Here is a 26,879-nt window from a genome sequence, read left to right as displayed (position 1 = left end):
CGAATATTAATACCAATTTATTTAACTGACTTGATTTATGGTGGCGAAACGGAATAGAAGATATCGAAATTTGCAGTAAAAAATCAGCGAACAAGTTGAATATTTTTTTAATTTGTTATTCTTTTTTTGTCAATTATTTTCAATTTGTATTATCATATTGAATTCAGTGGATTTTTTGTGAACAAAAAAATATATTGTTTACCATATATATAATTTTTCACCAAAAAAAAAAAAAAATAATTGCGAAATACGATGTTAACTGACATCTACCTTTCAACTCCAGGGCCTACATCGTTTCAAGATACCTTAAATCGCTTTTGCAGGTCATGATATCGACCATAAATCACATATAGGGTACAACCCGATTTTATATTTATATAACCATCGCATGATTTAAGCTATTTTTGGGGTCTTGGACACTTTTTTTTTAATTTTTTGGCCCTTATTTGGCATCTTTGTTTCTAAGGGGGTAGAGAACCTATTCGCATAAAATTTGATGAAATATGGGCCCTATATTGTTCTTGATGTTCATCAATTGATTTGGCTAAAAAATTGTGTTTATGCTACCCTGGGGTAGGGAACCATCATACAGATAATTGCCACATAGGAATTTATTTAAGTAAAGTCCCCACATTGTATAAGTATCCCCAAGTCCACTTTCACATCTAATGTGTGTTCAGAAAAGAAAATTTTGTATTATATTGAATTTGTAACCCCCAAGAGAATATTGGTTGGGAACGTAGATTTGGGATGTACATCTATATGAAATAAATCGTGGAAACATGAAAAAATTACAAATATAAGAAAGTAGCACGGGACCGAATATGTGTTGAATCATCATTGAATTATACTATGATGAAAAATATGGACTTTATGGGGTCTCCAATTTACAATTTAATGACAAATAAAATTAATTCCCATCTTACGGTAATGGGTGTAAATATTCTGAAATCATTATGAGGTGGATAAAACTATTTTTAATTATTTAAATCACGCGATTTTTTTCAGTTTGACATGCTATGTTGTTCTGCTATATTTTTGATTTGGCCTCTATTTGTCATCTTGGATTATAAGGGGTAGAAGAAAGTTTTCAATGTAGGTCGATGTTTCGGAGTAGTGCCCTTATAAAGGAACCTCCTGATTTTACCATATTTTAAAGGATTTGGCTAAAAATGTGTATTTGGGGGGTGAAAATCTTACACAAAAATTTCAACATATTGTTACGAATATAACTTTAGATTTAAGTTAATTTAGATGAATTCCGCTAATTTAAGAATTTGAATTGTAACGTAAATTTCTACTACGCAGTTTATTTGAATAACTTCACAACAACAACTACTGTATAGATTTTTCTACATCCTTCCATTTCCTCTTTCATTTTCTATTTTGTTGCTGACGTACAATTCTTGTTAAACGTCATCATTGATGATCGCTTAATTCCTCTTTCTTTGTTACCCCCTCGCCTGTGTATGTGTTGTTGTTATTGTTCACTCAATGTAAGTTTGTATGTGTTGTTGTTATTGTTCACTCAATGTAAGTTTGTATGTGTTCGTTGCATTGGTAGATTGTTCGTAATCTAGGCGTTACCAGATCGTCTAGAAACTTCTGTAGCGACAGGCGAGGCTCATATAAATAGGGGAAATGGAAAGGCAGTTAGTCAGTTGTGAATCAGATCGCGAATTGAAACCGTCGAGTAAAGTAAAGTGCAAAGTAAAGTTGTGTGAATAAAATCATAGTAATAATCGTAATCCGAAAGAACCCGCGTTTTATTTGGTACGAGCTGTATTGGGAAATAAAACAACGTCTACACGGGATTAAGTAAAATCCAAGAACGTAACAATTGGTGTCGGAAGTGAGATTACGATAATACTACGATGAAGTTTAAGGATCTACGAGTGGAAGACTTGAAGAAGGAACTTAATAAATTGGAATTGTCCTCTACTGGCAACAAGGCTGAACTACAAAAACGTCTGTTGGATGAGTTCGAGCGCCGTGGTATGAACATCGATACATATGAGTTTGACAGTAAGGATGAAGTGGATTTATCGGAAATGGGCGAATCCAACGGTGGGGAAGTCTCGTCAGTAGCTGCCAGGGGTGACGATTTCAGAGAAATGCTAGCCAAAATGTTTGAGGAAAATTTCAGAAGGTTCGAAGAAAATTCAAGAATAACGAACGAGAAACTCGAGTACATTGCAAAAGTTATTGGAAGGAGAGTGGAAACCGTGGAGGTCCAAATTAAAGAGTTGGATAAGAAAGTGCAGTCGGTTGACGAGAAATTTCTGTCCCACGACCATAGGGTTACAAATCTGGAGAAGAAAATTTCGGAACTGGAAATCAATAGGTGGTCCGGTGCGAGTTCCTGATAACACACTAAAAATCAAACCTCCTGTATTCGACGGCTCTACGTCATTCAATGTTTTCAAGTTACAGTTCGAGACAGTGGCTTCTAGAAATTCGTGGAACGACAGCGACAAAGCGGTTGCACTACTTCTGGCATTGAAGGGCAGTGCTGCTGATGTTATACAGAGTATTCCTGTCGCTTCTAGAAACAGCTATGAAGATGTTATTGCTGCACTGGAACGTAAGTACGGTGGCGAACATAAACGAAACATCTACCTTATGGAATTAAGGGGAAGAGTACAGAGGGCAAACGAGACGTTACAAGACTTTGCAGCTGAGGTGGAACGTTTGGTGCTAATGACGTATCCAGGAGAGGATCACCCATTGCTGGACCGTATGAAAATCGAAACCTTTGTGAATGGCATACGTGACCCTGAGATTAAGTATGCAACATATGCGTCACCAAAAGCATCATTTTCCGAAACTGTGTCGTTTGCCCTTGCCCAAGAGACGGCAAGAATAGTTGTTAAGCCCCAGACCCACAAGATTCGCCAACTGGAGACCGAAGGTTGCGAACCCAAATCTCTCGTTAACTCGATCGAAGACGCCATGAGGCGGGTAATAGAAGAGACAAAGTTAGTTGGGATGACTAAGCCCAGGGTTAGATGCTACAACTGCGATAAAGCAGGTCATATTGCGCGAATGCAGAGCTAAGCGCAAACGATCCAGGTCATCGTCACCACCTCCAACGAAAGATGGTAGAAGAATGGCCCAACAGTCCACCAATGAGTCACAGTTAAACTAAATCGAGCCAGTCCAGCGGGGCATGAACTGGCTCCCATCGACGATGGCCCCACAATCTCCATAGCAATAGTACAACAGGAAAGTCACAACCTAACAATAACTGGGTACATCAATGGTGATAAGCGAGTTCTGACGTTAGATACTGCCGCATCAAAGTCCATCGTAAGATCAGATCTGGTACAGGGAAAAATAACGCAACTTAATGGAGTCAGACTGCGCACAGCAACGGGGGAGCCCGCGGCAGTACACGGCAAGATTACCCTGAGACTAACTATTGCCAATAAATCGGAGAATTACGAGTTTATAGTTGCCGATATCGTAGACGAAGTGATAATAGGCGCAGACTTTATGATTGCCTTTGGTATCAATCTGGATATGAAAGAACGTGTGATGACCTGGTCTAACGTCGAAATTCCGTTAAACGTGGGCTACGATGAAAGTACACCCATTAGACGTCTGACCACGGACCATCCAGAGATAATACCGCCCTGTGCCGAAGCAATAATATGGGTACCAATGAATGGAGATTGTGGAGCCGAGAAGTTGTGGGTGGTGGAACCAGCAGAAAACAGAAACAGTAACATCCTAATAGCGAATGCCCTGGTGAAAAGCAACAAGGACGGATTAATTCCTGTTAGAGTTTTGAACCTGTCAAACAAGCAAGAGCAAATTTGCCAATTTTCCGATGTTGGACAATGCACACCAGCTGAAGCTGTAGTTAATTTGGAAACTAGCACCGAAAAGCCAGCTGCCATGGAGAAGAAGCACCTCGACGGCTACATAAAAGAGTGGACACACCAATTATCACCTTCCGAGAGGAACAAGGCTAAGCAGCTATTATGGAAATATGCCTCTACCTTTGCGTTGACAAAAGAGCACCAAGGAAGAACATCAGTGGTGAAGCATGAAATCAATACAGCAGACGCGAGACCCATTAAACAACCTCCAAGAAGTGTTCCCCTGGCAAAAAGAGACGAGGTTCAGAAGCTGATAAGTGAAATGGAAAAGAGTGGTGTAATAGAACCATCGTCAAGTCCATGGTGCTCCCCAGTGGTCTTGGTCAAGAAGAAAGACGGAAGCACCCGATTTTGTGTGGACTACAGAAAGTTGAATGATGTCACCAAGAAAGACAGCTATCCGCTCCCAAGAATCGACGACACATTGGACACATTAGCCGTGACGTCATGGTTCTCCACCCTCGACCTGCAGAGTGGGTACTGGCAAGTAGAGATCGCCGAGAAAGATAAGGAGAAAACAGCGTTTGGCGTAAATGGGGGTCGCTGGCAGTTCAATGTCATGCCATTCGGACTCTGCAACGCCCCGGCTACATTTGAAAGGCTGATGGAGCGTGTGTTAAAAGGGCTGCAGTGGAAGTCGTGCCTCATATACCTGGATGACATCATAGTCATGGGACGCAACTTCGACGAACACATCAAGAACTTAAAGGATGTTCTACAGCAGCTTTCGTCTTCAGGCCTCAAGCTGAACCCAAAGAAGTGCAGTCTCTTCCAACGAGAGGTGAAGTTCCTGGGGCACCACGTTACGCCGGAGGGCATATCGACGGATAAGGAGAAAATTCAAGCCGTCAGAGATTGGCCGCAGCCCCGAAATCTCCATGAGCTGCGAAGCTTTCTGGGTCTCTGCACATACTACCGTCGATTTGTCCAAAATTTTGCCAACATCACCGCCTGTCTACACCGTTTGACGCAAAAAGGCCAGAGGTTTCAGTGGGGCAACGACCAGGAGGAGGCATTCAGAAAGCTCAAAGACATGCTATGCAGAGCCCCCATTTTGGCATACCCTATACCTGGCGGCAAGTTTGTCCTGGACACAGACGCAAGTGCGTGCGGCATCGGTGGCGTCCTTTCCCAGGAAATCGACGGACAGGAAAAAGTCATCGGGTACTACAGCCGGACATTGTCGAAACCTGAGAGGAATTACTGTGTGACGAGGAGAGAGCTGCTTGCTGTCCTTGAGTGCGTTAAACACTTCCACAAATACCTATATGGCCAGCATTTCCTGCTGAGGACCGACCACGCTGCTCTCCAATGGTTGCTGCAGTTTAAGAATCCGGAAGGTCAACTAGCCCGTTGGATCGAGAGGCTCCAGAGTTATGACTTCAGAATCGAGCACAGAAAAGGCGGAAAACACGGTAATGCTGATGCCCTGTCTCGTCGGCCATGCAAAGTAGAATGCAAGCACTGCTCAAAGGCTGAGAATAAAGAGAATATCGTTGATGTCCGACTATTGCAATTTGAGTCGGGTGAAGATTGGTCGACGGAACAACGAAGAGATCCCATTCTGGGCAAAGTAATTTCGGCCATAGAAACGGGCAAACGACCTAGTGGCAAAGAAATAACATCCGAAAGCCCTCTTTTAAAATCCTATTGGGCCCAGTGGGACAGTCTACTTATAATAGATGGTTGCCTATATCGCAAATGGGAAAGTGAGGACGGTAAATCTCACCGGAACTTGATCGTCGTCCCAGACTCCAAAATAAGAGATGTCTTGTCGGAGTTTCACGATGGGCCAAGTGGAGGACATCTTGGCATAGCAAAAACCGCTGAAAAGGTAAAGCTGTCAAAAATCCATTGCCGACTGGATCGCCAATTGTGAAAGGTGCATAAGAGCTAAAGGTCCAACACGGAAGAGTCGAGGCTACATGCAGCAGCCCCTTTTGAAAGAATCTCAATGGATGTAGCTGGACCGTTCCCAACAAGCGACTCTGGGAACCGGTATGTCTTAGTGGTCATGGATTACTTCAGTAAATGGCCAGAGGTTTATGCTATCCCAAATCAAGAAGCCAGGACAATTGTGGATGTGTTCAGCAGAAATTGGATTTGTCGCTATGGTGTTCCATCTGAGGTTCATTCCGATCAAGGGAGGAATTTTGAATCAGCGATCTTCAAGGAAATGTGTGACTCCTACGGAATCAAGAAAACCAGAACGACGCCCCTACATCCACAATCAGATGGCATAGTGGAAAGATTCAATCGCACCCTGGAAGAACATCTACGGAAAGTGGTGGACAGTAGCCAACGAGACTGGGATGAGCATATTCCCAAGTTTTTACTGGCTTATAGATCGGCCATTCATGATTCCACATCCCGGACCCCAGCCAAAGTTCTGTTCGGAAATGAATTAAAGCTACCTGGCGATTTGATATTCGGTGCTACCCCAAACGACGATGTGAACCAAGATGAAGACAGTCAAAACTCTTTTAGTAAAGTCCACGATGCAGTCCGACATCGAATAAAAATGGTTAGCAACCGCATGAAGGCAAGGTACGATCGAGCGGCAAATACCGATGGGTTTCAAGAAGGGCAACTGGTACTATTGTTCAACCCACAACGAAAGAAAGGACTATGCCCCAAATTACAAACGCACTGGGAAGGACCCTACAAGATTGTCACGAAAATAAATGACGTCGTTTATCGCATCCAGAGGAGCGACAGTCCCAGGTCGAAGATGAAAGTTGTACATTTGGAGCGGCTGAGCCCCTACGGAACGGGAACTGTGCCTATTCGGGACGAACAGGTTTAAGCGGGGGGCAATGTTACGAATATAACTTTAGATTTAAGTTAATTTAGATGAATTCCGCTAATTTAAGAATTTGAATTGTAACGTAAATTTCTACTACGCAGTTTATTTGAATAACTTCACAACAACAACTACTGTATAGATTTTTCTACATCCTTCCATTTCCTCTTTCATTTTCTATTTTGTTGCTGACGTACAATTCTTGTTAAACGTCATCATTGATGATCGCTTAATTCCTCTTTCTTTGTTACCCCCTCGCCTGTGTATGTGTTGTTGTTATTGTTCACTCAATGTAAGTTTGTATGTGTTGTTGTTATTGTTCACTCAATGTAAGTTTGTATGTGTTCGTTGCATTGGTAGATTATTCGTAATCTAGGCGTTACCAGATCGTCTAGAAACTTCTGTAGCGACAGGCGAGGCTCATATAAATAGGGGAAATGGAAAGGCAGTTAGTCAGTTGTGAATCAGATCGCGAATTGAAACCGTCGAGTAAAGTAAAGTGCAAAGTAAAGTTGTGTGAATAAAATCATAGTAATAATCGTAATCCGAAAGAACCCGCGTTTTATTTGGTACGAGCTGTATTGGGAAATAAAACAACGTCTACACGGGATTAAGTAAAATCCAAGAACGTAACAATATCTACAAATTTTCGAATTTTCTCCATGTAATAGTAACCCCTCAAGTCCACCTTTTGGCGGACAAACAGACCGGCATGGTTAGGGGGACTTATGAGGACTCCAATGCAAAATCTAAGATGTTAATGGGTTAAAAAAATAATTGACTTTGGCTATTCTTAAATCATTCAGCCCTCAATCATAAGGTGTACAAAATATAGTAAATTTTAAATTACTGCTCTATACTAAAAATTAATTTGATCCCTTACATGGGGATAAGATTAATGATAAGATAAGATTGATATTCAAAGATATGAATGTTATAAATGTTCACGTACTGGTCGATTAGTTTTTAATTTTTAGTCAAATGAGCAGTAATTTGGAATTTACTGTACTTTGTACAACTCATAATTGAGGACTAATTGATTTAAGAATAGGCAAAGTTTATTACTTTTTTAAACCCATTAGCACCTCAGATTGTGCATTAGAGTCCTCATAAGTCGCCCTAACTATGTCGGTCTGTTTGTCCGCCAAAAGGTGGACTTAAGGGGGTACTATTACATGGAGAAAATTCTAAAATTTGTAGATATGTTGAAATTTTTGTGTAAGATTTTCACCCCCAAATACACATTTTTAGCCAAATCCTTTGAAATATGGTAAAATGCGAAACATCGACCTACATTGAAAACTTTCTTCACCCCTTATAATCCAAGATGACAAATAGAGGCCAAATCGAAAATATAGAGGAACAACATAGCATGTCAAACTGAAAAAAAATCACGTTATTTAAATAAGTAAAAATAGTTTATCCACCTCATAATTGAGGTCAGACTGATTTCAGAATAGTCAAATGTAATTAATATTTTACTCCCATTACCGTAATATGGGAACTAATTTTATTTGTCATTTAAATTGTAAATTGGAGACCCCATAAAGTCCATATTTTACATCATAGTATAATTCAATGACGATTCAACAAATATTCGGTCCCGTGCTACTTTCTTATATTTGTAATTTGTTCATGTTTTCACAATTTATTTCACATAGATGTATATCCCAAATCTACGTTCCCAACCAATATTCTTTTGGGGGTTACAAATTCAATAGAATACAAATTTTTCTTTTCTGACCACACATTAGATGTGAAAGTGGACTTGGGGATACTCCAATGTGGGGACTTTACATGAATAAATTTATATGTGGCAATTATCTGTACGATGGTTCATTACCCCAGGGTAGCATAAATACAATTTTTTAGTGGTCAAGACCAATATGGCCCTTACTCCGAAAATCTTATGCGAAGAGGTTCTCTACCCCCTTAGAAACAAAGATGCCAAATAAGGGCCAAAAATAGAAGAAAGTGGCGAAGACTCCAAAAATGGCTTAAATCATACGATGGTTATTTATGATCGATATCATGACCTGCAAAAGCGATTTAAGGTATCTTAAATGTTCAGGAAGAATTTTTGGAAGAATAGAAATCCTTTTCTTAGTAAAAGTCCCATTCGCTCTACTATTTTGCACCCTTTATATTTGGTATTTTACTGATTGTACTCCCAAAAATTTTTGCATTTTGAGCTCTCATTGGACGGATTATTGTCACATGAAAGAAGTAGGGCCACGCTTTGAAATAAGCTGCATTAGTCTTTTTCGGTCATTTTTGTTTGTTTAAATGTTTGCGCATCTTCCAGCTGAAGCACGATGTAGGCCCTGTAGTTGAAAGGTAGATGTCAGTTACCATCGTATTTCGCACTTATTTCATTTTTTTGTTCACAAAAAATTCACTGAATTCAATATGGTAATACAAATTGAAAAAAATTGACAAAGGAAGAATAACAATTTGAAAAAATCTTCAACTTGTTCGCTGATTTTTTACAGCAAATGTTTAAAGATCCTTACAAAGTTTGTCACTGGACTAAACTATTATTTTAAAATTCAATTCCATTGAATTTTTTTCGACTTTTTCCCGATTTTAGAATGTTTGCAATGAGATCTCTTTTTCGTGATTTTTTAGCGATTTTGAAAAAGTAATTTTCTTTTAACTTTGGTGTGACCGCATTAAATTATTTCGATATCATCTATTCCGTTTCGCCACCACATAATTCGGTACTACACTTCCATGTAACCCGTCATCAATTTCAGTTCTCAAGAAATCAAGTCAATTAAATAAATTGGTATTAATATTCGAATTCAAAAATAAAATATAATAAAAACACTACAAATGTACATTAGAAAAAAGTAAGTCAAAATGGAAAAAAATCATGCAAAATAAAACATTACTATTGTAAATTTCTAAAGTCAAAATGAATATGTTAACATATCACATTTTTACGATTTTTTTGGATATTATCCTTTTCGGATAAGAGACAATTCCGAATTTGTATGAATCATTAAAATCAGTTCAGCGGTTCTTAAGTTATAAGCGTAGTAACTAACACAACTTACATTTATATATATAGATGTATAGATAGAATAAAAAGTATGCGTGGTCAGTTCCTCAGGGAAATATAAGGATTTTAGATAAATCGAAATAGTGGGCGTAAAAGGAGGCGTGGACAAATTTTTTTTCTTTAAAAACCTAACTCGGTGTATGACAAACGTTTGTACAAAAAATTATGCAAATTGGTCCAGCCGTTTTCAACTGATTCCGTTACCAACAAACAACAATTGATTTATATATATATATATATATATATATATATACATATATACTAGCTGGCTCTGTCCGCGTATATATATATATATATGTATATATATATATATATATATATATATATATATATACTAGCTGGCTCGGTCCGCGTTGCCGGCCCGTAATTTTAGTCTTTAATGCTATTATATCATCTACCTTGGAAAGGAGGGTATATTAACTTTTCATTCCATTTGTAACATCACTAAATGTTCGTCATAGACCCCATTAAATATGCATATATATTCATAATCAGCATAAAACTCGAAGTCGATTTGTCCGTCTGTATGTCTGTTTCTTTAAATTATTTAAATTTTAGCTGAAAAATTTGTATTGTGTATAGGATGGTTGGTATTGTAAATGATATATCGGTTCACGTTTTGGTATAGTCCCCATATAACGGTATCTCTCGAAATTCAGTATTTTGATGATTTTTGCCACATTTCTCCTCGGATTTGTCTAACACATCTAACGATACCTACCTATATTGAGTATGTATCCACTCATTTACGCACATAATTGTTTCAACTTTGGTATTTTAGAAGATTTGATAGATGACAATCCTTGAAGTATAAAATTGTCCACAGAGGTTCCCGTTTTGGTATGGCCCCATATAACGGCCTCATTCACTTTATGGTTTTTTGATAAGTTAACTGCATTATCCAAACAGTCTTACTGGTATATGAAGTTTGAAGTGAAATTAATTTTTTACTTGTTTTTAAAGTAATATGAATTATTTGTCATTGAAATTGCGCGTTGGAGACCCCATAATTTCCATATCTTTTATCATAATAAATTCAAAGACGATTAAACAAATGTCCGGTTCCTTAAATCATATGATGGTTATACAAAACGTGATCAGTTTTTGCATGAATGTTTTCTTCCCAAATTATCAACATTTGCCGAAATTAGTATGAAAATATGGTTGTATCCTTATCCGGGGGTTATGGCCCATATCATGAACTGCAAAAGTGATTTAAGGTATTGTGAAAGTTTAGGAAGAATTTCTGAAAGAATAGAAATCCTTTTCCCTTTATATTCGGTATTTCACTGATTGCAGTCCCATTTAATTTTGCATATTGAGTTCTCATTGGACGGATTACTGTCATGTGATAGAAGTAGGTAGGTCCACGTGTTCTTCATTATCTGGCAAATATAAAGATTTTAGATAAATGAAGATAGTGGGCATAAAAGTAGGTGTGGTCAATATTTTTTTCTTAAAAAAAAAAAAAAAAAAATATATATATATATATATATATATATATATATATATATATATATATATATATATATATATATATATTATTTACTACCCATAATTCCAAACAATAACAATTATGGGTAGTAAATAACTTAACACCACCTGCATACATTAACAATTTCGATGAATTTATAGAATTTGGTAAAACATTGAGAAATAAAAAAAGAACCGGCTTCATTTCATATAGACGTACATCCTAAATCTACTTTTCTAACCAATACTCTCTTGAGGGTAAGATGGTTATCTACCTGTAAGATGGTTATCTACCCCAGAATTGACTAAATACAATTTTTAAGCCAAATCAATTGATGAATGTGGCCAAGACCAAAATGGGCCCTACTCACAAAAATTGAAAATTGTATGCGAAGAGGTTTTCTACTGCCTTAGAAACAAAGATGCCGAGTAAGGACAAAAAACGAAAGACCCCGAAAATAGTTTAAATCATATGATGTTTATACCAAAACGTGATCAGTTTTTGCAAGAATGGTTTCTTCTCGAATTACCAACATTTGCCGAAATTAGTATAACAAAAAAAGGTTCAAATGTAAAATTTACTTGAAATTTGGTTGTACCCTTACCGGGAGTTATGACTAATATCATAACCTGCAAAAGCGATTTAAGGTATATTGAAAAATTAGGAAGAATTTGTGTTTTGAAATAAGCCCCATAACGCTTTGTCGGTCATTTTTGTTTGTTTAAATGTGTTCGCATCTTCCAGCTGGACTTGAAAGCTTGATGTCATTTTTATACATGAAAGATCGTCATTTAACATCGTATTTCATCATAGTATAATTCAATTACTATTAAACATATGTTCGGCCCCGTGTTCCTTTAAATATTCGTAATTTTTTTTATTTTTCTTACTGAATGAGTCCCAGTTTGACATTTCGGAGTTTATTTCATATAGACGTACATCCCAAATCTACGTTCCTAACCAATACTCTCTTGACGGTTACAAATTAAATAGAATGCAAAAAGTTCCTTTCCAACCACACATTATAATTACAATTACATGTAAGATGGTTATCTACCCAGAATTGCCTAAATACAATTTTTAAGCCAAATCAATTGATGAATGTGGCCAAGACCAAAATGGGCCCTACTCAAAAAATTGAAAATTGTATGCGAAGAGGTTTTCTACTGCCTTAGAAACAAAGATGCCGAGTAAGGACAAAAAACGAAAGACCCCGAAAATAGTTTAAATCATATGATTTTTATACCAAAACGTGATCAGTTTTTGCAAGAATGGTTTCTTCGCAAATTACCAACATTTGCCGAAATTAGTATGACAAAAAAGGTTAAAATGTAAAATATACTTGAAATTTGGTTGTACCCTTACCGGGAGTTATGACTAATATCATAAGCTGCAAAAACGATTTAAGGTATATTGAAAAATTAGGAAGAATTTGTGTTTTGAAATAAGCCCCATAACGCTTTGTCGGTCATTTTTGTTTGTTTAAATGTGTTCGCATCTTCCAACTGAAGCACGTTGTAGGTCCTGGACTTGGAAGCTTGATGTCATTTTTATACATGAAAGATCGTCATTTAACATCGTATTTCATCATAGTATAATTCAATAACTATTAAACAAATGTTCGGCCCCGTGCTACTTTCTAATATTCGTAATTTTTTTATTTTTCTGCCACAATTTCTTACTGAATGAGTCCCAGTTGACATTTCGGAGTTTATTTCATATAGACGTACATCCCAAATCTACGTTCCTAACCAATACTCTCTTGACGGTTACAAATTAAATAGAATACAAAATGTTCCTTTCTAACCACACATTATAATTACAATTACCTGTAAGATGGTTATCTACCCCAGAATTGCCTAAATACAATTTTTAAGCCAAATCAATTGATGAATGTGGCCAAGACCAAAATGGGCCCTACTCAAAAAATTGAAAATTGTATGCGAAGAGGTTTTCTACTGCCTTAGAAACAAAGATGCCGAGTAAGGACAAAAAACGAAAGACCCCGAAAATAGTTTAAATCATATGATGTTTATACCAAAACGTGATCAGTTTTTGTAAGAATGGTTTCTTCTCAAATTACCAACATTTGCCGAAATTAGTATGACAAAAAAGGGTTAAAATGTAAAATATACTTGAAATTTGGTTGTACCCTTACCGGGAGTTATGACTAATATCATAACCTGCAAAAGCGATTTAAGGTATATTGAAAAATTAGGAAGAATTTGTGTTTTGAAATAAACCCCATAACGCTTTGTCGATCATTTTTGTTTGTTTAAATGTGTTCGCATCTTCCAGCAGAAGCACATTGTAGGTCCTGGACTTGAAAGCTTGATGTCATTTTTATACATGAAAGATCGTCATTTAACATCGTATTTCATCATAGTATAATTCAATAACTATTAAACAAATGTTCGGCCCCGTGCTACTTTCTAATATTCGTAATTTTTTTTATTTTTCTGCCACAATTTCTTACTGAATGAGTCCCAGTTTGACATTTCGGAGTTTATTTCATATAGACGTATTGAATTCAATCGTTTGGGTTTATCAAATACTATATTGAAGTGTACATTTTTTATTGTTTTGAATTATGAATGAATAATATTAAAAATGAAATGAGTGCACAATACGATGTTAAATGACGATCTTTCATGTATAAAAATGACATCAAGCTTTCAAGTCCAGGACCTACAACGTGCTTCAGCTGGCAGATGCGAACACATTAAAACAAACAAACAAAAATGACCGACAAAGCTTTATGGGGCTTATTTTAAAACACAAATTCTTCCTAATTTTCCAATATACCTTAAATCGCTTTTGCAGGTCATGATATTAGTCATAACTCCCGGTAAGGGTACAACCAAATTTCAAGTAAATTTTACATTTTAACCTTTTTTTGTTATACTAATTTCGGCAAATGTTGGTAATTTGAGAAGAAACCATTCTTGCAAAAACTGATCACGTTTTGGTATAAACATCATATGATTTAAACTATTTTCGGGGTCTTTCGTTTTTTGTCCTTACTCGGCATCTTTGTTTCTATGGCAGTAGAAAACCTCTTCGCATACAATTTTCAATTTTTTGAGTAGGACCCATTTTGATGTTGGCCACATTCATCAATTGATTTGGCTAAAAACTTGGATTTATTATATTTAATTTGTAACCCTCAAGAGAGTATTGGTTAGGAACGTAGATTTGGGATGTACGTCTATATGAAATAAACTCCGAAATGTCAAACTGGGACTCATTCAGTAAGAAATTGTGGCAGAAAAATAAAAAAAATTACGAATATTAGAAAGTAGCACGGGGCCGAACATTTGTTTAATAGTCATTGAATTATACTATGATGAAAAATAAGAACCTTATGGGGTCTCCAACGCAAAATTTAAATTACAAAAAAAAAATAATTCTCATCTTACGGTTATGGGTGTAAAAGAGTAATTATATTTGACTATTCTGAAATCATTCTGCCCTCAATTATGAGGTGGGCAAAACAAAGTACCACGCAGCACGGTATTCTAAACATTGGAAATACAAACTCTAAATTATAGGTAATTAGAATGGAAAATGTTGCTAAGCTCTTTACAATACCAAAAATTATATTGACTATTCTGAAATCATTCTGCCCTCAATTATGAGGTGGGCAAAACAAAGTACCACGCAGCACGGTATTCTAAACATTGGAAATACAAACTCTAAATTATAGCTAATTAGAATGGAAAATGTTGCTAAGCTCTTTACAATACCAAAAATTGATCTGAGTTTTCAGATGGGGCTATTATAGATGTTCTATGTATGCTTTTAACATACAAATTGAAGCATATGGCAGAAAAAAAAAAAAAAAAAATATATATATATATATATATATATATATATATATATATATATATATATATATATATATATATATACATAAGATTAAAACCAATTTCAAATCCAACCCTGAATCTTTCTATTATTTTGTTAATCTAAAAAGAAAGTTTTCTTCAAAGTCCTCAATATTCATTGATATTGCTGAATATTTCGCAGAATTGTCTCTACAACTAATTCATGCACACCTTGCTATATCAAAAGATTCTTATGCCTGTATGTTGACACCGACTGATCAAATTTGTATGTCTCTACACAAATCTGGTATTCTAACATTAAGTTTCATCCGGTCATTTCTCGCAAAGTTCAGTCCTTTCTGAGCCCAAATCAGCATGGCTTTCGTAGAGGTTTACCAACTACAACAAATCTGATTACATCTACGGTTATAAGGTTTTCTTCAGGGTTATCAAACTGACACTATTTATACCGATTTTACCAAAGTTTCTAATATATAAATTAAATCACATGTGGTTCAATACAAACTTAATCAAATGGATATCATTCTTACTTACAAGATAGATCACAGCTGGTTTTGTTTGAAGGGTGTCTATCAAAATCAATTGATGTTCTATTGGGTGTTCAATGTTTTACCAAATTCTATAATTCCTCGAAACTGCTAATGTATGCAGGTGGTGTTAAGTTATTTATTACTCATAATTCCAAGCTAATTTACTTCAAAATGATATAGATAGCCTTTTTCAATGTCTTTTGATGGGTCCAATAGACATGTAATAACAATTGTAAATAAAGCAAATTTTGTTTGGGTTTTAGACGATCCTATTTTAGATGATCCTATCAAGAACTAGCTGTTCCAGACCGCGATGCCGGCCTGTAGTTTTAGTCTTTAACGCATAGTTTTTAAAGCATAATAATTCACAGATCTGGCTCACATAAGTGGCACAATTTTTAGTATAAATGATGACCCGACTAAAGAGAAATAAATATGCATTTCAAAAATGTCAATATAGGTTCACGTACCAAGCGATTTATAGTATTTCAAAAAACCTGATCCTATTTTTCAGACAGAGGTTTCAATTTGAGAGTTGGAAACCCAAATAATATAGCCCATATATTAAACAGTATAAATCAACTGTTTATAATAGTCCCATGTAAGATGGTTCTCTACCTCCAAAGTAACCTAAACACACATTTTAAGCCAAATCGATTCGAAAATATAATCAAACCCCTCAAAATTGGTAAAATCAAGAGGTACTTTCGTATGAGCGCTACTCCGAAACATTGACATTGAAATTTTCCCCCGAAGAGGTCTTCTATCCCTTAGAAACCAAGATAACAAATAAAAGCAAAATCAGTTGAAATTGTGACTAAGATAGTTGAAATTAGCGGATGCCTTCATATAAGGGTTATACCAAAGCTTGATCCCATACTTATAATTATGTTTAATGTTTTGTTCTTTCTAAAATCTCAAATTACCAACATTTAAGGAATTAAAAAGGGGTTATATCACAATGTAGACCAACCTGATACATATTTTGTACAAATGATGCTTCATGTAACCCATAGGACTGCATCAAATTTAAAAAAATTGAGGCCCTTTGTGTATGGTTAAGCTATATAAAATGGACCCTAAAAAAGTTTGACCCGGGAACCCCCTCTTTTGGGATTTTTATCTACCAACCACATGATTATCTACGGCGCAGTGTAATTACTGACGATAGCACCTAGTCCCCGTATGACGTTACCTGTGATTTAAGGTTACGGGTACGTTAAGGGTTTGGATGAATTTCCCGATGATATGAATCCTTTTCTTACAAAATTTTTAATTCGCTCCACTATTTTGTATAGTACGCATATTACATTGCCTCTTCATATTCTATAGTGCACTGATTGCAGTCCCAATGAAAAATATGCAAAATTTCTCGTTTTTTTTCAATAAGAATTTTCAATTCCAAAAGGCATTCTAAAACAATTCTGCACAAAATCCCATAACTAATTCGAACAGTTAATTTCAGCTTTGCAATTTTTCAAGAGACTTTTCTCAAAATGTTCTTTCTTGAAAACGTTTCCAGTGTAGTTACAAATAACCAAAAGAAAATATAAGTTAAATTGGCCCAGTCATCCTCAACTGAAGTTTTACTATACTTTTTTACATGTAGATCTAAAAAGTGGGTGTGGGCAGCTCCTCTGACCCACACAGATACATAGGCTTGGAGGGAGAGTGAAAATATCGTTGCATACTAACTGTGGAACAGTTATCTTCATTATTTTGGCAAATATTAGAATTTTAGGTAAATCGAAATATGGACGTAATATATATATATATATATATATATATATATATATATATATATATATATATATATATATATATATATATAGATTAGAAGTATGCGTGGTCAGTTCCTCAGCCCCCAAATAAATGCCTAGGTTTGGAGGGAAAGTCAATAGTATCTCGTGTAATAATTTTCATACCGATATCTTCATTATCTGGCAAATATAAAGATTATGACGAGCGTTTTTACAAAAATTATGCAAATCTATTAGAGAATCACCGCGATAACAATTCGAGAACGTCTAGGTCAAGAGAAGAAATAAAGAATTAAATGCAGTTTTCATGACTGTAATGTTAAAAGACCTTTATAAATTTCTGGCCCTGTTAATGGTACTCTTTCGAACCAAGTATCTCCGCTAATCAGCAAGATAAAAAAACAATGGAATTATTGAAATAACAATGATTCATATAAGAAATTTAGTTGAAATAAAAAGCATATTAAACAACATAAGTATGAATATATCATGTCTAGATCTAAATAGCAACAGCATTTAAAATGATATGATTAAAACAGTTCTGCCACCATAACAAATAATCAAAAGAGGTTTAATAAATGCAGGTGAACATTTAGCTAAGTGGTCAAAATACACACAATACTATGGAAAACTTTAATGAACAAATTTTAGTCAATGATGTCTAAACAAGTCATTGAAAATAGCAATAACAAGTAATCATCATATAATTAAATAAATAAGTCATATAATTAACCCAAAGGTTTTGAATAAACTGTTTTATTAAGATCAGCTTTCTAAACTTAAAATTTTAGAGCATATAATAGATCAAATACAAGACAACATATTATCAGCGAAAAATAATTTTGTATATCCATTCTTACGTTCCTTGATTAACAAACTCAAACTTGATTTTAAAAACTCAAGAACATGAAGTTGTGTATTATAACATGTAGAGACGAATCCCGAATTATAGCAATATCCTTACCGGAAAGATTTATAAAAGCGGTACCAAACAATAATCAAGTACATATGGACTCTAATGAAGAGAAAATGAATGAAGAAAATGTAACAACAAATAATTTAAGAAAGAACAAGCATTGTATTTTTTCATAACAGTTTTTCATGTAACTATAATTAAAAAATTCCATTTCTGAACCATTAAAAGAAAATTGTGATGATAGTGAGATAGTTCTAACTGGAAACTTTTTGGTATTTGTCATTTTCAAGCAAAGTAGTCGTGTATAAAGAAAATATTTTTTTTTATCAAATGATCATGGTATTATATTTACAGGTAGCAGCAAATACAACCGGCAGTTTGTAGTGCACCCCGAGAGTGACAGGGCGAAGAGAAGGATCCTACGCCGTGTACGATCCCTTCCAGCCGAAGAGGTACCACTACAATTTACGTTGGCAGATGTTGCACAGGTCATCAGAAGCGCAAAGTCATCCAAAGCGCTTGGTCCTGACGGAATCTCAATGGTGATGTTAAAGCAACTGGATGAACCAGGAGTTGAGTATCTTACAAAGCTTTTCAATCTGTCGTTAGCCACCCTAGTAGTTCCCGATGCCTGGAATGTGAGCAGGGTGGTCCCGCTACTGAAGCCAGGCAAGGATACCAGCAAAAGTGATTCATACAGGCCGATATCACTTTTTCCACCAGTAGCAAAGACGCTTGAGGCTTTACTCCTCAACAGCATAAGAGAGTGTTTCCCAGTAGCCGATCATCAACACGGATTCCGAAAATTGCACAGCACAACAACAGCTTTACACGCCATTTCCACACATGTCAGCAGAGGTCCCAACCAGAACAGGCCGTGCGATGGTCTGTTCGAAGACATTGAGCATTGATAGTAAACTACATGTGTGGACGCCAGTCGTACGTGGAATTCAGAAACAAGAAGTCGAGCATCCGTAGAGTTAAACAGGGAGTTCCCCAAGGTGGGGTGATATCTCCGGAACTGTTTAACCTCTACCTTTCTGACATTTCACGCCCTCCAGACGGCATAGAGATTATAACGTACGCAGATGATTGTACGCTCGTGGCGTCCGGACCCATTATTGATAACATTTGCGATCGGTTTAACGCTTACCTTGTTGATCTTACCGCCTTTTTCACTGCGAGGAATATGAAGATATCCGCCACTAAGTCGACGGCCCCACTTTTCACCACATGGACTGCGGAGATGGGGCTATCCTTGAATGTGCAGGTCGATGGTGCTATTATGCCGTCCACCAACTACCCCAAGGTATTAGGGGTCACATTCGATAGTCTCTTTAAGTCGTCCGCGCATACCACAGCTATCTGCGACAAGATTAGAAGTAGGAACAAGGTCCTCAAGTCTCTGGCCGGCAGTACTTGGGGAGCTGATAAGGAAACCTTGTTGACCTCTTACAACGCGATAGACCGATCTGTGGTAAACTATGCGGCTCCGGTGTGGCCCGCCAACGTCAGTGCTACGCAGTAGAAAAATGGTCAGTCCTGCCCTTAGAACCGCAACAGGGTGCCTTCTCATGACACCTGTCAATCACTTACATGAGGAGGCGAAGGTCTTACCGGTGCGACAGCATAACAAAATGCTGTCAATGCAATACCTGCTTGAGTGTTATAGACAAAGCCATCTAAATCACCATGTTGTGGATAGGCAACCTCCGCCCAGGCACGTTAGGAAAGACCTTCATGATCTAGAGAGAGAGGTACAGAGGTATAAGAGAGAGCCTCTAGATCAACAGGCCTATCAAGCGGGACTGAATTGTATTCACTCTAATGCGGTCTCAGAAGCCATTGAAGGATATAGAGTGAATACTGTGCTAGGAGACCATCCCCCTCCCGTCGCAGCTGAAGAACGAGAGCTGCCCCGACAAACCCGAGTAGTTTTGGATCAATTACGATCCGGATGGTGCAGCCGCCTAAATTCCTACTGGGCCCGGATATTAACGGCGACGTGCAGAACATCTGCCCAGCATGATATAGATATACACTCTTTTGATATAAAATTTCACTGCAGTGACACCACGTAAGGTGATATAGTCTTAGAGTACACAGTCGATAGGGACAATATTGTTTTATCCCAAAGTTATACATTTCCCATATACATATGTGAATATATATATATCTATATATATAATCAGGTGGTAGGTGCACCTTACCTTTTTATTGTACCATGGTTTTTCTACATTTCCCATACACATATGTGTATATATATATATATATATATATATATATATATATATATATATATATATGCGACGTGCAGAACATCTGCCCAGCAGATGATAAAATGATATTTGCAACAAGGTTTGCACTAGAAACAACGGCCGATGACATTAGCTATTATATAAAATCGAAAATTGAGGGAGATTCCTTTTTGAGATGTTATAAGCTCCGATCTGCATTTTCTAAAAGTATATTCTTTCAAAATCGTTGCGCCTGAAAATATTTTTGTACAGTTGATTTTAAAAGAATTATGGCCTGCTAGGGCATTTATTAAAGAATTTCTGGAGAGATCCGATAATTTAGCTCATTTCCCTCTTAGTCCAGATTCGGTGCCAAAAACTAAATGACTCATTTCTATTTGCTATCAGAATGTAAGCATTGGTTTCAATTATAATGCATTGGTTTTCTCCGAAGCTTGGTTAAAAACATCTAAATTAAATAGTGAAATTTTATGTTCAAAATATCAAATATTTGAAAAGATCGTGTTTGTAAAAAGTGGTGGCGTCCTTATGCAGTTGATACCAATATACCACTAATTATATTGATCTAAATGGTTTTCTTGATATAGAATTTGTTGGCGTTTCCATTGAATTGGGCAAATCTAAATTGTTTGTAACTTCCTCTTATATTCCACCTTCATCTTCACTTGACATTTATAATCAGCATTTATCAGCAATAAACGTAATCACTGCAAAAATGAAAGATTCCGATCGCATCCTGATCCTTGGTGATTTTAATATGTCTTCCATTAGGTGGCTTCCAATGCCAGATTCTGAAGCTTTGATTCCTTTGCCATCCGAAATGAACAGTACCCAGTATACATTTGATGTTATAAATAGTTTGTGTGACTTAAATCTTTATCAAATAAACAGTGTGAAAAATTCCCTCGGCAAATCTTGATTTGGCGTTTGTAAATATAACGCAGCATTTTGATATATTCAGAATTCCTCCAATATGCACTCCTGAAGATATATACCATCCAACTTTATATATCTCCATGACTCACAGTTATGTAATTGAAGAAAGTCAGTCCGACTCATTTAAAACTGTCCTTAATTACAAAAAAAAACTAATTTTCGAAAATTTAATACCCTCATTTCCTCCGTAAATTGGGCTTCTGTGTGCCTGTGTAAACAGCCATAAAGATTTAGAATATGTAATTGATAAATTTTATGATATTTTAAATAGCTAGATCTAAATATACTTTAGAGTCTCGTAGATTGTATAATCTTTACCTAGACAAGATTAAAAATAATTTTAAATCCAATCCTAAATCTTTTTATGATTTTGTTAATCTAAAACGAAAAGTTTCATCAAAGCCCTCAGTATTGAAATATAACAATAAAGAATTGTCACAGGCACAGATATTGCTGAATGTTCCGCAGATTTTTTTGCCACAACCTATTCCAGTACATCTTGCCAAATTAAAGATTCGTATCCTTATAAGTTGTCACAGGCTGATCAAATTGTATGCCTTTTCTACAACGTCAGGATGTGTACAATAGTCTGCGTAGTTTAAAATCGATTAAATGTCCAGGACCGGATGGCATACCTAATATAATTCTTAAATATTGTTCAGAAACATTAGCACTTCCGTTAACTATATTGTTTAATTATTCACTGAAATTTGGTCACTTTCCTACTTTCTGGAAAAAATCTTATATTATACCTTTACATAAGTCTGGTAGTCTTACTAATGTGTCAAATTAGAGGAATTGCAAAATTAAGTGCCATACCTAAATTGTTTGAAAAATTAATTACTGCAGTAATTTCACAGAAAATTCAATCTATATTGAGTCCATATCAGCATGGTTTTCGTAGTGGTCTTTCAACTACAACAAATCTTATACAATTTACGTCAACAGTAATAAAAGGATTTGTTCAGCGTAAACAAATTGATACAATTTATACTGATTTTAGTAAAGCTTTTGATAGGGTTAACCATGAACTCCTAATATATAAATTAAATTATATGGGTTTCAACACAAACTTAGTCAAATGGATATCATCTTACTTAAAAGATAGATCACAACTAGTTTTGTTTGAAGGTATCTATCCAAACGATTAACGTTCCATCGGGTGTTCCGCAAGGAAGTCACCTTGGACCGGTCCTCTTTCTTTTATTTATCAACGATTTACCTAATTCCATAAATTACTCGAAATTGTTAATGTACGCAGATGATGTTAAATTATTAATTTCCCATAATTGTGATAAACGAGCCAGTTTACTTCAAACGATTTAGACAGCCTTTTTAAATGGTGCAAGTTAAATTGTATGGAGTTAAATTTAAGCAAATGTAAGCATATGTGCTTCTCCAGATCTTCTTCTCTGATATTACAATATAATATTGACGGTCATTCATTATCAACTGTAGATTCATTTGTCGATCTAGGCCTCTTGATGGATCCAAAATTAAATTTAATAGCCATGTAATAACAATGGTAAATAAAGCAAATGGTGTTTTAGGTTTTGTTAAACGGTGGGCCAAAGAATTTTCTGATCCATATATAACAAAACAATTATTTACGTCTCTTGTTAGACCTATATTGGAATATGGTTCTGTTGTATGGGATCCTCAATATGCAATATATTCAGATCAAATAGAATCCGTGCAAAAACAATTTCTGCTATTTGCCTTACGAGGTTTACATTGGAATAGTGATTTTGTTTTGCCTTCTTATGCTAGCAGGCTAAAATTAATTAGATTGCCTACACTTAAAAGCAGACGTATTATGTTGAACTCCATGTTTGTACTAAAAATATTAAATGGTTATATACCTTCAGATTTCCTAATCTCATCTATTAGAATTAATGTTCCTTTTAGATCTAGTAGATACTACCAATTATTATATACTGATTTTCACCGCACGAATTATTCAATGGGCGAACCTCTTAATAAAATGTGTGTTGACTTTAATTCTATGTATTGTAATGTAGATTTTTGTATGAGTTTAGAAGTTATTAAATCTAGAATAATTTTATTTTTAAACAATTAACATACATGTTTATTATTTGACAAACTAGCTGATGAATTAGATTCTGTAGCTGGTTTTCAATTTCCTACTGAATTCCCATTATGATGCGGATCATGATGTGTACGCGATCCCTCCGTAAAGGGAGGTCGGCCCCTCGGTCGGCAGGGGTGGGAATGTGAGGCGTGGGAACGTTCGAAAAAAAAAAAGAGTCCTATTCGCTCTACTATTTTTCACCCTTATATTTGGTATTTAACTGATTGTACTCCCAAGGAGTTGAAAGGCAGATGTCAGTTAACATCGTATTTCGCACTTATTTTATTTTCTTGGTGAAAAATTGTATATAGTGCAAAATTATTCTTTATTTTGTTCACAAAAAATCCACTGAATTCAATATGATAATACAAATTGAAAAAAAAAAAAAAAACAATTGACCAAAAAGGATAAAAAAATTGAAAAAATCGTCAACTTGTTCGCTGATTTATTACAGCAAATGTTGTTTAGTTTTTTTTCTTAGATTAATATTGTTATAGGCTGTTTTTATACTGTTGTATGTTAATATAAGATTTTGGTCATGTTGGGGTATTTATATTTAATTGTATGAAATAAATGAAATGAAATTAAGATCCTTGCAAAGTTTGTCAATAGAATGTACTATTATTTTAAAATTCGATTCCATTGAATTTTTTTTTTTCGATTTTTTCCCGATTTGAGAATTTTTGCAATGAGATATGTTTTTCGTGATTTTTTAGCGATTTTGACAAAAGAATTATCTTTTAACTTTGGTGTGACCGCGCTATATTTAAATTAAATTATTTCGATATCATCTATTCCGTTTCGCCACCACATAATTCGGTATACACTTTCATGTAATCTTCTATCTTCTATATATATAAAAATCAATTGTTGTTTGTTGGTAACGGAATCAGTTGAAAACGGCTGAACCGATTTGCATAATTTTTGTACAAACGTTTGTCATACCCCGAGTTAGGTTTTTAAAGAAAAAAATATTGACCACGCCTCCTTTTACGCCCACTATTTCGATTTATGTAAAATCCTTATATTTCCCCAAAATAAACAAGATATTGGTTTTAAAAATTCAAGAGAGAGGGGACAATATTGTTTATCCCAAAGTTATACATTTCCCATATACACTATATATATACATATATATATATATATTATATATATATATATATATATATATATATATATATATATATATATATATATATATATATATATGTATATATATATATATATATATATATATATATATATATATATATATATATATATATATATATATATATATTATATATATATATGTATATATTATATATATATATATATATATTTATATATATATATATATATATATTATATATATATATATGTACATTTCGCATATACATATGTGTATATATATACATCTATATATATATATATATAATATATATATAATATATATATATATATATATATATATATATATAATATATATATGTATATGGGAAATGTATAACTTGGGATTAAAACAATATTGTCCCTCTCTCTGAATTTTTAAACCAATATCTGTTTATTTGGGAAATATAAGGATTTTACATAAATCGAAATAGTGGGCCGTAAAAGGAGGGTGTGGTCAATATTTTTTTCTTTTAAAAACCTAACTCGGGGTATGACAAACGTTTGTACAAAAAATTATGCAAATCGGTTCAGCCGTTTTCAAACTGATTCCGTTACCAACTAACAACAATTGATTTTATATATATAGAAGATAGAAGATTACATGAAAGTGTAGTACCGAATTATGTGGTGGCGAAAACCGGAATAGATGATATCGAAATAATTTAATATAAATATAGCGCGGTCACACCAAAGTTAAAAGATAATTCTTTTGTCAAACTCGCTAAACCAATCACGAAAAAGATATCTTATTGCAAAATTCTCAACTCGGGAAAAAATCGAAAAAAAAATTCAATGGAATCGAATTTTAAAATAATAGTACATTCTATTGACAAACTTTGTAAGGATCTTTCATTTCATTTCATTTCATTTATTTCATACAATTAAATATAAATACGCCAACATGACCAAAATCTTATATAACACTACAACAGTATAAAAACAGCCTATAACAATATTAATCTAAGAAAAAAACTAAACAACATTTGCTGTAATAAATCAGCGAACAAGTTGACGATTTTTCAATTTTTTTATCCTTTTTTGGTCAATTGTTTTTTTTTTTTTTTTTTCAATTTGTATTATCATATTGAATCAATGGATTTTTTGTGAACAAAAATAAAGAATAATTAATAAAAAGAAAATAAATAAGTGCGAAATACGATGTTAACTGACATCTGCCTTTCAACTCCTTTGGGAGTACAATCAGTTAAATACCAAATATAAAGGGTGAAAAATAGTAGAGCGAATAGGACTCTTTTTTTTTTTCGAACGTTCCCACGCCTCACATTCCCACCCCTGCCGACCGAGGGGCCGACCTCCCTTTACGGAGGGATCGCGTACACTCATGATCCGCATCATAATGGAATTCAGTAGGAAATTGAAAACCAGCTACAGAATCTAATTCATCAGCTAGTTTGTCAAATAATAAAACATGTATGTTAATTGTTTAAAATAAAATTATTCTAGATTTAATAACTTCTAAACTCATACAAAATCTACATACAATACATAGAATTAAAGTCAACACACATTTTATTAAGAGGTTCGCCCATGAATAATTCGTGCGGTGAAATCAGTATATAATAATTGGTAGTATCTACTAGATCTAAAAGGAACATTAATTCTAATAGATGAGATTAGGAAATCTGAAGGTATATAACCATTTAATATTTTAGTAAAACATGGAGTCAACATAATACGTCTGCTTTTAAGTGTAGGCAATCTAATTAATTTTAGCCTGCTAGCATAAGAAGGCAAAACAAATCACTATTCCAATGTAAACCTCGTAAGGCAAATAGCAGAAATTGTTTTTGCACGGATTCTATTTGATCTGAATATATTGCATATGAGGATCCCATACAACAGAACCATATTCCAATATAGGTCTAACAAGAGACGTAAATAATTGTTTTGTATATATGGATCAGAAAATTCTTTGGTCCACCGTTTAACAAAACCTAAAACACCATTTGCTTTATTTACCATTGTTATTACATGGCTATTAAAATTTAATTTTGGATCCATCAAGAGGCCTAGATCGACAAATGAATCTACAGTGATAATGAATGACCGTCAATATTATATTGTAATATCAGAGAAGAAGATCTGGAGAAGCACAATGCTTACATTTGCTTAAATTTAACTCCATACAATTTAACTTGCAC

This window comes from Musca domestica, unplaced genomic scaffold (assembly GCF_030504385.1).
Source record: "Musca domestica strain aabys unplaced genomic scaffold, Musca_domestica.polishedcontigs.V.1.1 47, whole genome shotgun sequence".
In the NCBI taxonomy this organism is placed as follows: domain Eukaryota; kingdom Metazoa; phylum Arthropoda; class Insecta; order Diptera; family Muscidae; genus Musca; species Musca domestica.
The sequence above is the reverse complement of the archived record's forward strand: the minus strand, read 5'-3'. Positions refer to the sequence as shown.